The sequence below is a fragment of the Episyrphus balteatus genome, chromosome 3, assembly GCF_945859705.1.
Source record: "Episyrphus balteatus chromosome 3, idEpiBalt1.1, whole genome shotgun sequence".
Lineage (NCBI taxonomy): Eukaryota > Metazoa > Arthropoda > Insecta > Diptera > Syrphidae > Episyrphus > Episyrphus balteatus.
Genome location: NC_079136.1, coordinates 79,918,117 through 79,930,538, shown reverse-complemented (window position 1 = coordinate 79,930,538; position 12,422 = coordinate 79,918,117).

The window sequence follows — 12,422 nt, the reverse complement described above, 5'->3', positions numbered from 1 at the left end:
AATACATTTTTGTGCTCTGTGAGTCGATATCCTTCGCATACAATTCAATTGGAGTTGAAAAATTCACGTTTGGAGAAAATCACTTTTAAAAATGTTTAAATCGTCATATCTCGTTAACCAAGCGTCTAAACACTATGAAACTTGCAAAATTCAAAATTCTCTAAAAACAAAACTACAAGTCCAAAACTTATAAAAAATACATTTTTGTGCTCTGTGAGTCGATATCCTTCGCATACAATTCAATTGGAGTTAAAAAATTCACATTTGGAGAAAATCACTTTTAAAAATGTTTAAATCGTCATATCTCGTTAACCAAGCGTCTAAACACTATGAAACTTGCAAAATTCAAAATTCTCTAAAAACAAAACTACAAGTCCAAAACTTATAAAAAATACATTTTTGTGCTCTGTGAGTCGATATCCTTCGCATACAATTCAATTGGAGTTAAAAAATTCACAGTTGGAGAAAATCACTTTTAAAAATGTTTAAATCGTCATATCTCGTTAACCAAGCGTCTAAACACTATGAAACTTGCAAAATTCAAAATTCTCTAAAAACAAAACTACAAGTCCAAAACTTATAAAAAATACATTTTTGTGCTCTGTGAGTCGATATCCTTCGCATACAATTCAATTGGAGTTGAAAAATTCACGTTTGGAGAAAATCACTTTTAAAAATGTTTAAATCGTCATATCTCGTTAACCAAGCGTCTAAACACTATGAAACTTGCAAAATTCAAAATTCTCTAAAAACAAAACTACAAGTCCAAAACTTATAAAAAATACATTTTTGTGCTCTGTGAGTCGATATCCTTCGCATACAATTCAATTGGAGTTGAAAAATTCACATTTGGAGAAAATCACTTTTAAAAATGTTTAAATCGTCATATCTCGTTAACCAAGCGTCTAAACACTATGAAACTTGCAAAATTCAAAATTCTCTAAAAACAAAACTACAAGTCCAAAACTTTTGTTGCTCTGTGAGTCGATATCCTTCGCATACAATTCAATTGGAGTTGAAAAATTCACGTTTGGAGAAAATCACTTTTAAAAATGTTTAAATCGTCATATCTCGTTAACCAAGCGTCTAAACACTATGAAACTTGCAAAATTCAAAATTCTCTAAAAACAAAACTACAAGTCCAAAACTTATAAAAAATACATTTTTGTGCTCTGTGAGTCGATATCCTTCGCATACAATTCAATTGGAGTTGAAAAATTCACGTTTGGAGAAAATCACTTTTAAAAATGTTTAAATCGTCATATCTCGTTAACCAAGCGTCTAAACACTATGAAACTTGCAAAATTCAAAATTCTCTAAAAACAAAACTACAAGTCCAAAACTTATAAAAAATACATTTTTGTGCTCTGTGAGTCGATATCCTTCGCATACAATTCAATTGGAGTTGAAAAATTCACGTTTGGAGAAAATCACTTTTAAAAATGTTTAAATCGTCATATCTCGTTAACCAAGCGTCTAAACACTATGAAACTTGCAAAATTCAAAATTCTCTAAAAACAAAATTACAAGTCCAAAACTTATAAAAAATACATTTTTGTGCTCTGTGAGTCGATATCCTTCGCATGCAATTCAATTGGAGTTGAAAAATTCACGTTTGGAGAAAATCACTTTTAAAAATGTTTAAATCGTCATATCTCGTTAACCAAGCGTCTAAACACTATGAAACTTGCAAAATTCAAAATTCTCTAAAAACAAAACTACAAGTCCAAAACTTATAAAAAATACATTTTTGTGCTCTGTGAGTCGATATCCTTCGCATACAATTCAATTGGAGTTGAAAAATTCACGTTTGGAGAAAATCACTTTTAAAAATGTTTAAATCGTCATATCTCGTTAACCAAGCGTCTAAACACTATGAAACTTGCAAAATTCAAAATTCTCTAAAAACAAAACTACAAGTCCAAAACTTATAAAAATACATTTTTGTGCTCTGTGAGTCGATATCCTTCGCATACAATTCAATTGGAGTTGAAAAATTCACGTTTGGAGAAAATCACTTTAAAAAATGTTTAAATCGTCATATCTCGTTGACCAAGAGTCTAAAAACCATCAAACTTGCGAAATTCAAAATTCTCTAAAAACAAAACTACAAGTCCAAAACTTATAAAAAATACATTTTTGTGCTCTGTGAGTCGATATCCTTCGCATACAATTCAATTGGAGTTGAAAAATTCACGTTTGGAGAAAATCACTTTTAAAAATGTTTAAATCGTCATATCTCGTTAACCAAGCGTCTAAACACCATCAAACTTGCAAAATTCAAAATTCTCTAAAAACAAAACTACAAGTCCAAAACTTATAAAAAATACATTTTTGTGCTCTGTGAGTCGATATCCTTCGCATACAATTCAATTGGAGTTGAAAAATTCACGTTTGGAGAAAATCACTTTTAAAAATGTTTAAATTGTCATATCTCGTTAACCAAGCGTCTAAACACCATCAAACTTGCAAAATTCAAAATTCTCTAAAAACAAAACTACAAGTCCAAATCTTATAGAAAATACATTTTTGTGCTCTGTGAGTCGATATCCTTCGCATACAATTCAATTGGAGTTGAAAAATTCACGTTTGGAGAAAATCACTTTTAAAAATGTTTAAATCGTCATATCTCGTTAACCAAGCGTCTAAACACCATCAAACTTGCAAAATTCAAAATTCTCTAAAAACAAAACTACAAGTCCAAAACTTATAAAAAATACATTTTTGTGCTCTGTGAGTCGATATCCTTCGCATACAATTCAATTGGAGTTGAAAAATTCACGTTTGGAGAAAATCACTTTTAAAAATGTTTAAATTGTCATATCTCGTTAACCAAGCGTCTAAACACCATCAAACTTGCAAAATTCAAAATTCTCTAAAAACAAAACTACAAGTCCAAATCTTATAGAAAATACATTTTTGTGCTCTGTGAGTCGATATCCTTCGCATACAATTCAATTGGAGTTGAAAAATTCACGTTTGGAGAAAATCACTTTTAAAAATGTTTAAATCGTCATATCTCGTTAACCAAGCGTCTAAACACCATCAAACTTGCAAAATTCAAAATTCTCTAAAAACAAAACTACAAGTCCAAATCTTATAGAAAATACATTTTTGTGCTCAGTGGCGTAACTAGCCCTTTGGGGGCCCTGTATCCACATTTTCTTGGAGGCCCCCTTCATCTCCTAGACTTGGATACAGCCTTAAGCCTTAAAAACATTGCATTGGTTCCGACTGTTTTGCAGAAATTTGAAGTAAGATAAATGTGGATAGATAAATGTGGATAGATAAATGTGGATCGATAAATGTGGATAGATAAATGTGGATTGATAAATGTGGATTGATTAATGTGGATTGATAAATGTGGTTAGATAAATGTGGATAGATAAATGTGGATTGATAAATGTGGATCGATGAATGTGGATAGATAAATGTGGATAGATAAATGTGGATAGATAAATGTGGATAGATAAATGTGGATAGATAAATGTGGATAGATAAATGTGGATCGATAAATGTCGACAGATAAATGTCTCAAGATAAATGTGGATAGATAAATGTGGATTGATAAATGTGGATAGATAAATGTGGATTGATAAATGTGGATAGATAAATGTGGATTGATAAATGTGGATAGATAAATGTGGATAGATAAATGTGGATAGATAAATAAGGATTGATAAAAGTGCATAGATAAATGTGGATACATAAATGTGGATCGATAAATGTGGATAGATAAATGTGGATCGATAAATGTCGACAGATAAATGTCTCAAGATAAATGTGGATTGATAAATGTGGATAGATAAATGTGGATCGATAAATGTGGATAGATAAATGTGGATTGATAAATGTGAATTGATAAATGTGGATTGATAAATGTGGATTGATAAATGTGGATAGATAAATGTGGATAGATAAATGTGGATTGATAAATGTGGATTGATAAATGTGGATAGATAAATGTGGATTGATAAATGTGGATAGATAAAAGTGGATCGATAAATGTGGATCGATAAATGTAGATAGATAAATGTGGATCGATAAATGTAGATAGATAAATGTGGATAGATAAATGTGGAGAGATAAATAAGGATTGATAAATGTGGATAGATAAATGTGGATAGATAAATGTGGATAATGTGATAAATGATAAATGTGGATTGATAAATGTGGAAAGATAAATGTGGATAGATAAATGTGGATAGATAAATGTGGATAGATAAATGTGGATTCATAAATGTGGATCGATAAATGTGGATAGATAAATGTGGATCGATAAATGTGGATAGATAAATGTGGATAGATAAATGTGGATAGATAGATAAATGTGGATAGATAAATAAGGATTGATAAATGTGGATTGATAAATGTGGATAGATAAATGTGGATTGATAAATGTGGATCGATAAATGTGGATTGATAAATGTGGATTGATAAATGTGGATAGATAAATGTGGATCGATAAATGTGGATCGATAAATGTGGATAGATAAATGTGGATCGATAAATGTGGATAGATAAATGTGGATCGATAAATGTGTATAGATAAATGTGGATTTATAAATGTGGATTGATAAATGTGGATTGATAAATGTGGATTGATAAATGTGGATAGATAAATGTGGATCGATAAATGTGGATAGATAAATGTGGATAGATAAATGTGGATTGATAAATGTGGATCGATAAATGTCTCAAGATAAATGTGGATAGATAAATGTGGATCGATAAATGTGGATTGATAAATGTGGATTGATAAATGTGGATTGATAAATGTGAATAGATAAATGTGGATCGATAAATGTGGAAAGATAAATGTGGATAGATAAATGTGGATTGATAAATGTGGATCGATAAATGTGGATCGATAAATGTGGATAGATAAATGTGGATAGATAAATGTGGATAGATAAATGTGGATAGATAAATGTCGATAGATAAATGTGGATAGATAAATAAGGATTGATAAATGTGGATAGATAAATGTGGATCGATAAATGTGGATAGATAAATGTGAATTGATAAATGTGGAAAGATAAATGTGGATTGATAAAAAATGTGGATTGATAAATGTGGATCGATAAATGTGTATAAATAAATGTGGATCGATAAATGTCGACAGATAAATGTCGACAGATAAATGTCTCAAGATACATAAATGTGGATAGATAAATGTGGATAGATAAATGTGGATCGATAAATGTAGATGGATAAATGTGTATAGATAAATGTGGATAGATAAATAAGGATTGATAAATGTGGATAGATAAATGTGGATAGATAAATGTGGATCGATAAATGTGGATAGATAAATGTGGATCGATAAATGTCGACAGATAAATGTCGACAGATAAATGTCTCAAGATAAATGTGGATAGATAAATGTGGATTGATAAATGTGGATAGATAAATGTGGATTGATAAAAGTGGATAGATAAATGTGGATCGATAAATGTGGATTGATAAATGTGGATAGATAAATGTCTCAAGATAAATGTCGATAGATAAATGTGGATAGATATATGTGATGTGGATAAATAAATGTGGATTGATAAATGTGGATCGATAAATGTGGATAGATAAATGTGGATAGATAAATGTGGATCGATAAATGTCGACAGATAAATGTCGACAGATAAATGTCTCAAGATAAATGTGGATAGATAAATGTCTCAAGATAAATGTGGATTGATAAATGTGGATAGATAAATGTGGATTGATAAATGTGGATAGATAAATGTGGATTGATAAATGTGAACCAATAAATGTGGATAGATAAATGTGGATTGATAAATGTGGATTGATAAATGTCTCAAGATAAATGTGGATTGATAAATGTGGATAGATAAATGTCGATAGATAAATGTGGATTGATAAATGTGGATAGATAAATGTGGATCGATAAATGTGGATAGATAAATGTTGATCGATAAATGTGTATAGATAAATGTGGATTGATAAATGTGGATTGATAAATGTGGATTGATAAATGTGGATTGATAAATGTGGATTGATAAATGTGGATAGATAAATGTGGATTGATAAATGTGGATAGATAAATGTGGATTGATAAATGTGAACCAATAAATGTGGATAGATAAATGTGGATTGATAAATGTGGATTGATAAATGTCTCAAGATAAATGTGGATTGATAAATGTGGATCGATAAATGTCGACAGATAAATGTCGACAGATAAATGTCTCAAGATAAATGTGGATTGATAAATGTGGATAGATAAATGTGGATTGATAAATGTGGATAGATAAATGTGGATAGATAAATGTGGATTGATAAATGTGGATTGATAAATGTGGATTGATAAAAAATGTGGATTGATAAATGTGGATCCATAAATGTGGAAAGATAAATGTGGATCGATAAATGTCGACAGATAAATGTCCACAGATAAATGTCTCAAGATAAATGTGGATAGATAAATGTGGATAGATAAATGTAGATAGATAAATGTGGATCGATAAATGTAAATAGTTAAATGTGGATAGATAAATGTGGAGAGATAAATAAGGATTGATAAATGTGGATAGATAAAAGTGGATAGATAAATGTGGATCGATAAATGTGGATAGATAAATGTGGATCGATAAATGTGGATTGATAAATGTGGATAGATAAATGTCTCAAGATAAATGTGGATTGATAAATGTGGATAGATAAATGTCGATAGATAAATGTGGATTGATAAATGTGGATAGATAAATGTCGATAGATAAATGTGGATTGATAAATGTGGATAGATAAATGTGGATAGATAAATGTGGATCGATAAATGTGGATCGATAAATGTGGATAGATAAATGTGGATCGATAAATGTGGATAGATAAATGTGGATCGATAAATGTGTATAGATAAATGTGGATTGATAAATGTGGATTGATAAATGTGGATTGATAAATGTGGATTGATAAATGTGGATAGATAAATGTGGATTGATAAATGTGGATAGATAAATGTGGATCGATAAATGTGGATAGATAAATGTGGATTGATAAATGTGGAAAGATAAATGTGGATTGATAAAAAATGTGGATTGATAAATGTGGATCGATAAATGTGTATAAATAAATGTGGATCGATAAATGTCGACAGATAAATGTCGACAGATAAATGTCGACAGATAAATGTCGACAGATAAATGTCTCAAGATACATAAATGTGGATAGATAAATGTGGATAGATAAATGTGGATCGATAAATGTAGATAGATAAATGTGGATAGATAAATGTGGATAGATAAATAATGATTGATAAATATGGATAGATAAATGTGGATAGATAAATGTGGATCGATAAATGTGGATAGATAAATGTGGATCGATAAATGTCGACAGATAAATGTCGACAGATAAATGTCTCAAGATAAATGTGGATAGATAAATGTGGATTGATAAATGTGGATAGATAAATGTGGATTGATAAATGTGGATAGATAAATGTGGATCGATAAATGTGGATTGATAAATGTGGATAGATAAATGTCTCAAGATAAATGTCGATAGATAAATGTGGATAGATAAATGTGATGTGGATAAATAAATGTGGATTGATAAATGTGGATCGATAAATGTGGATAGATAAATGTGGATCGATAAATGTCGACAGATAAATGTCGACAGATAAATGTCTCAAGATAAATGTCGATAGATAAATGTGGATAGATAAATGTGGATTGATAAATGTGGATAGATAAATGTGGATTGATAAATGTGGATAGATAAATGTGGATTGATAAATCTGGACCAATAAATGTGGATAGATAAATGTGGATTGATAAAAAATGTGGATTGATAAATGTGGATCGATAAATGTGGATAGATAAATGTGGATCGATAAATGTCGACAGATAAATGTCGACAGATAAATGTCTCAAGATAAATGTGGATAGATAAATGTGGATAGATAAATGTGGATAGATAAATGTGGATCGATAAATGTAGATAGATAAATGTGGATAGATAAATAAGGATTGATAAATGTGGATAGATAAATGTGGATAGATAAATGTGGATCGATAAATGTGGATAGATAAATGTCGACAGATAAATGTCTCAAGATAAATGTGGATAGATAAATGTGGATTGATAAATGTGGATTAGTGTGGTCCACGTTATAAGGCAAAAAAATAAACCATATAATTCATTAGTTCCCCACCCATTATTTTGCTACAGACTTCAATACCATCATATGCTGAAAGTTTTAGCCTTCAAAACTAAAAGGAAGAGGGCGCTCATCAGCTTTGGAATATTAGACTTTGTTACCCTTACCTTACCCTTAATATCTGATTATATCGTATTAGGACTTGGCTTGAGGTTGCAATTTGGATTAAACATGATAAGCACGCATGTTCCCGACAACCAAGTAAATGATTTTCACGTTTCTTTGGTTTTGAGTCACTAGCTCGTATTTCATTGATTAATTCTGTTTTGATAACTTAAAGCAAAAAATACTTAGACGAATTTAAATGAGCAAAAATTATTATCTGTGAAAATATCACTTAACTATTGGTTTTTTATGAAAAACTTTACCACATCACAACTTAATTCACTTGATAAATCAAAACAAGAGTTAATTACTAGGCATGAGGACCCAGCTATACCAGCATCTGAGCAAAAACTTTGAGCCTGTTGAGCGCCCACTTATACTTCACCTAAAAAGCTGAAATTTCACGTGTGTAATACAAAACACATATGCAACCAATTTTTGAGTGGGGAACAACGGAAATGTAAAAACCAAAAAATTGGACCACCCTAATGTGGATAGATAAATGTGGATTGGTAAATGTGGATAGAAAAATGTGGATCGATAAATGTGGATTGATAAATGTGGATAGATAAATGTCTCAAGATAAATGTCGATTGATAAATGTGGATAGATAAATGTGATGTGGATAAATAAATGTGGATTGATAAATGTGGATCGATAAATTTGGATAGATAAATGTGGATCGATAAATGTCTACAGATAAATGTCTCAAGATAAATGTCGATAGATAAATGTGGATAGATAAATGTGGATTGATAAATGTGGATAGATAAATGTGGATTGATAAATGTGGACCGATAAATGTGGATAGATAAATGTGGATTGATAAATGTGGATTGATAAATGTCGACAGATAAATGTCGACAGATAAATGTCTCAAGATAAATGTCTCAAGATAAATGTCGATAGATAAATGTCGATAGATAAATGTGGATTGATAAATGTCTCAAGATAAATGTCGATAGATAAATGTGGATAGATAAATGTGGATTGATAATTGTGGATAGATAAATGTGGATTGATAAATGTCGACAGATAAATGTCGACAGATAAATGTCTCAAGATAAATGTCGATAGATAAATGTGGATAGATAAATGTCTCAAGATAAATGTCGATAGATAAATGTGGATAGATAAATGTGGATTGATAAATTAGGATCGATAAATGTGGATAGATAAATGTGGATTGATAAATGTGGAAAGATAAATGTGAATAGATAAATGTTGCTAGATAAATGTCTCTAGATAGTTAAATATCGATAGATAAATGTGGATTGATAAATGTGGATTGATAAATGTGGATAGATAAATGTGGATAGATAAATGTGGATAGATAAATGTCGATAGATAAATGTCTCTAGATAAATGTCTCTAGATAAATGTCTCTAGATAAATGTCTCTAGATAAATGTCGCTACATAAATGTCTCTAGATAAAAGTCGCTAGCTAAATGTCGCTAGTTAAATGTCTCTATATAAATGTCGCTAGATAAATTTCGCTAGATAAATGTCTCTAGATAAATGTTTTGAGAGAAATGTCTCAAGAGAAATGTCTCAAGAGAAATGTCTCAAGAGAAATGTCTCAAGAGAAATGTCTCCAGAGAAATGTCTCAAGAGAAATGTCTCAAGAGAAATTTCTCAAGAGAAATGTCTCAATAGAAATTTCTCATGATCAATGTCTCAAGATAAATGCCTCGAGAGAAATGTCTGGAGAGAAATGTCTGGAGAGAAATGTCTCCAAAGAAGTGTTTCGGGAGAAATGTCTCGAGAGAAATGTCTCGAGAGAAATGTCTCGAGAGAAATGTCTCGAGAGAAATGTCTCGAGAGAAATGTCTCATGATAAATGTCTCGAGAGAAATGTCTCGAGAGAAATGTCTCGAGAGAAATGTCTCGAGAGAAATGTCTCGAGAGAAATGTTTAGAGAGAAATGTCTCGAGAGAAATGTCTCATGATAAATGTCTCGAGAGAAATGTCTCGAGAGAAATGTTTTGAGAGAAATGTCTGGAGAGAAATATCTCGAGAGAAATGTCATGAGACATTTCTCATGAGAAATGTCTCATGAGAAATGGCTCATGAGATATGAGACATATCCCATGTCTAATGAGACATGTACTATGAGACATTTCTCATGAGACATGTCTCATGAGACATATCCCATGAGACATGTCCCAAGAGTCACACTTACCGGTGCCAGGAGCTGACTGTCGATGTTATTTCGTTGACGACTGCAGCCAAACTGAATATTGTGAGTGGTGTGTGGCCCTATTTATAGCAAAATATGATCCTCCCGCAGAAATGTTTAATTCTATTTCCTTTTTTGTTTAGTAGTGTGGTGTTTTAAGTTTTTTTTTTTTTTCTTGATAAACAAAGTCAGATTGGTAGGGTTTTCAGAGCCATCCTTTGCTAGTTTTGTGTGGCATGATTCTGGAGGGTGGACCCTCCAGAACTTTTTTATTTATATTTTTCTATTTATTAGCCTACTTCCGATACGATAATCGGAAATAGGCTAAAATTGATTTGGGGTAATTTGACCCCCCAATACCCCTCCTCTATTATAATCAAGTTCTATTTGAGGTTTATAGATTTATGTGAATTTTTTTATAAACGTCTTGTGCTCTGGTCTCTTGGGGGCTCCTATAATTCGGGGGCCCTGTTACATTGATACAGCTGATACAGCAGCAGCTACGCCACTGTTTGTGCTCTGTGAGTCGATATCCTTCGCATACAATTCAATTGTAGTTGAAAAATTCACGATTGGAGAAAATCACTTTTTAAAATGTTTAAATCGTCATATCTCGTTAACCAAGCGTCTAAACACCATCAAACTTGCAAAATTCAAAATTCTCTAAAAACAAAACTACAAGTCCAAATCTTATAGAAAATACATTTTTGTGCTCTGTGAGTCGATATCCATACAATTCAATTGGAGTTGAAAAATTCACGATTGGAGAAAATCACTTTTTAAAATGTTTAAATCGTCATATCTCGTTAACCAAGCGTCTAAACACCATCAAACTTGCAAAATTCAAAATTCTCTAAAAACAAAACTACAAGTCCAAATCTTATAGAAAATACATTTTTGTGCTCTGTGAGTCAATATCCTTCGCATACAATTCAATTGGAGTTGAAAAATTCACGATTGGAGAAAATCACTTTTAAAAATGTTTAAATCGTCATATCTCGTTAACCAAGCGTCTAAACACCATCAAACTTGCAAAATTCAAAATTCTCTAAAAACAAAACTACAAGTCCAAATCTTATAGAAAATACATTTTTGTGCTCTGTGAGTCAATATCCTTCGCATACAATTCAATTGGAGTTGAAAAATTCACGATTGGAGAAAATCACTTTTAAAAATGTTTAAATCGTCATATCTCGTTAACCAAGCGTCTAAACACCATGAAACTTGCAAAATTCAAAATTCTCTAAAAACAAAACTACATTTCCAAAACTTATAAAAACTACATTTTTGTGCTCTGTGAGTCGATATCCTTCGCATACAATTCAATTGGAGTTGAAAAATTCACGTTTGGAGAAAATCACTTTTAAAAATGTTTAAATCGTCATATCTCGTTAACCAAGCGTCTAAACACCATCAAACTTGCAAAATTCAAAATTCTCTAAAAACAAAACTACAAGTCCAAATCTTATAGAAAATACATTTTTGTGCTCTGTGAGTCGATATCCTTCGCATACAATTCAATTGGAGTTGAAAAATTCACGATTGGAGAAAATCACTTTTAAAAATGTTTAAATCGGCATATCTCGTTAACCAAGCGTCTAAACACCATGAAACTTGCAAAATTCAAAATTCTCTAAAAACAAAACTACAAGTCCAAAACTTATAAAAAATACATTTTTGTGCTCTGTGAGTCGATATCCTTCGCATACAATTCAATTGGAGTTGAAAAATTCACGTTTGGAGAAAATCACTTTTAAAAATGTTTAAATCGTCATATCTCGTTAACCAAGCATCTAAACACTATGAAACTTGCAAAATTCAAAATTCTCTAAAAACAAAACTACAAGTCCAAAACTTATAAAAAATACATTTTTGTGCTCTGTGAGTCGATATCCTTCGCATACAATTCAATTGGAGTTGAAAAATTCACGTTTGGAGAAAATCACTTTTAAAAA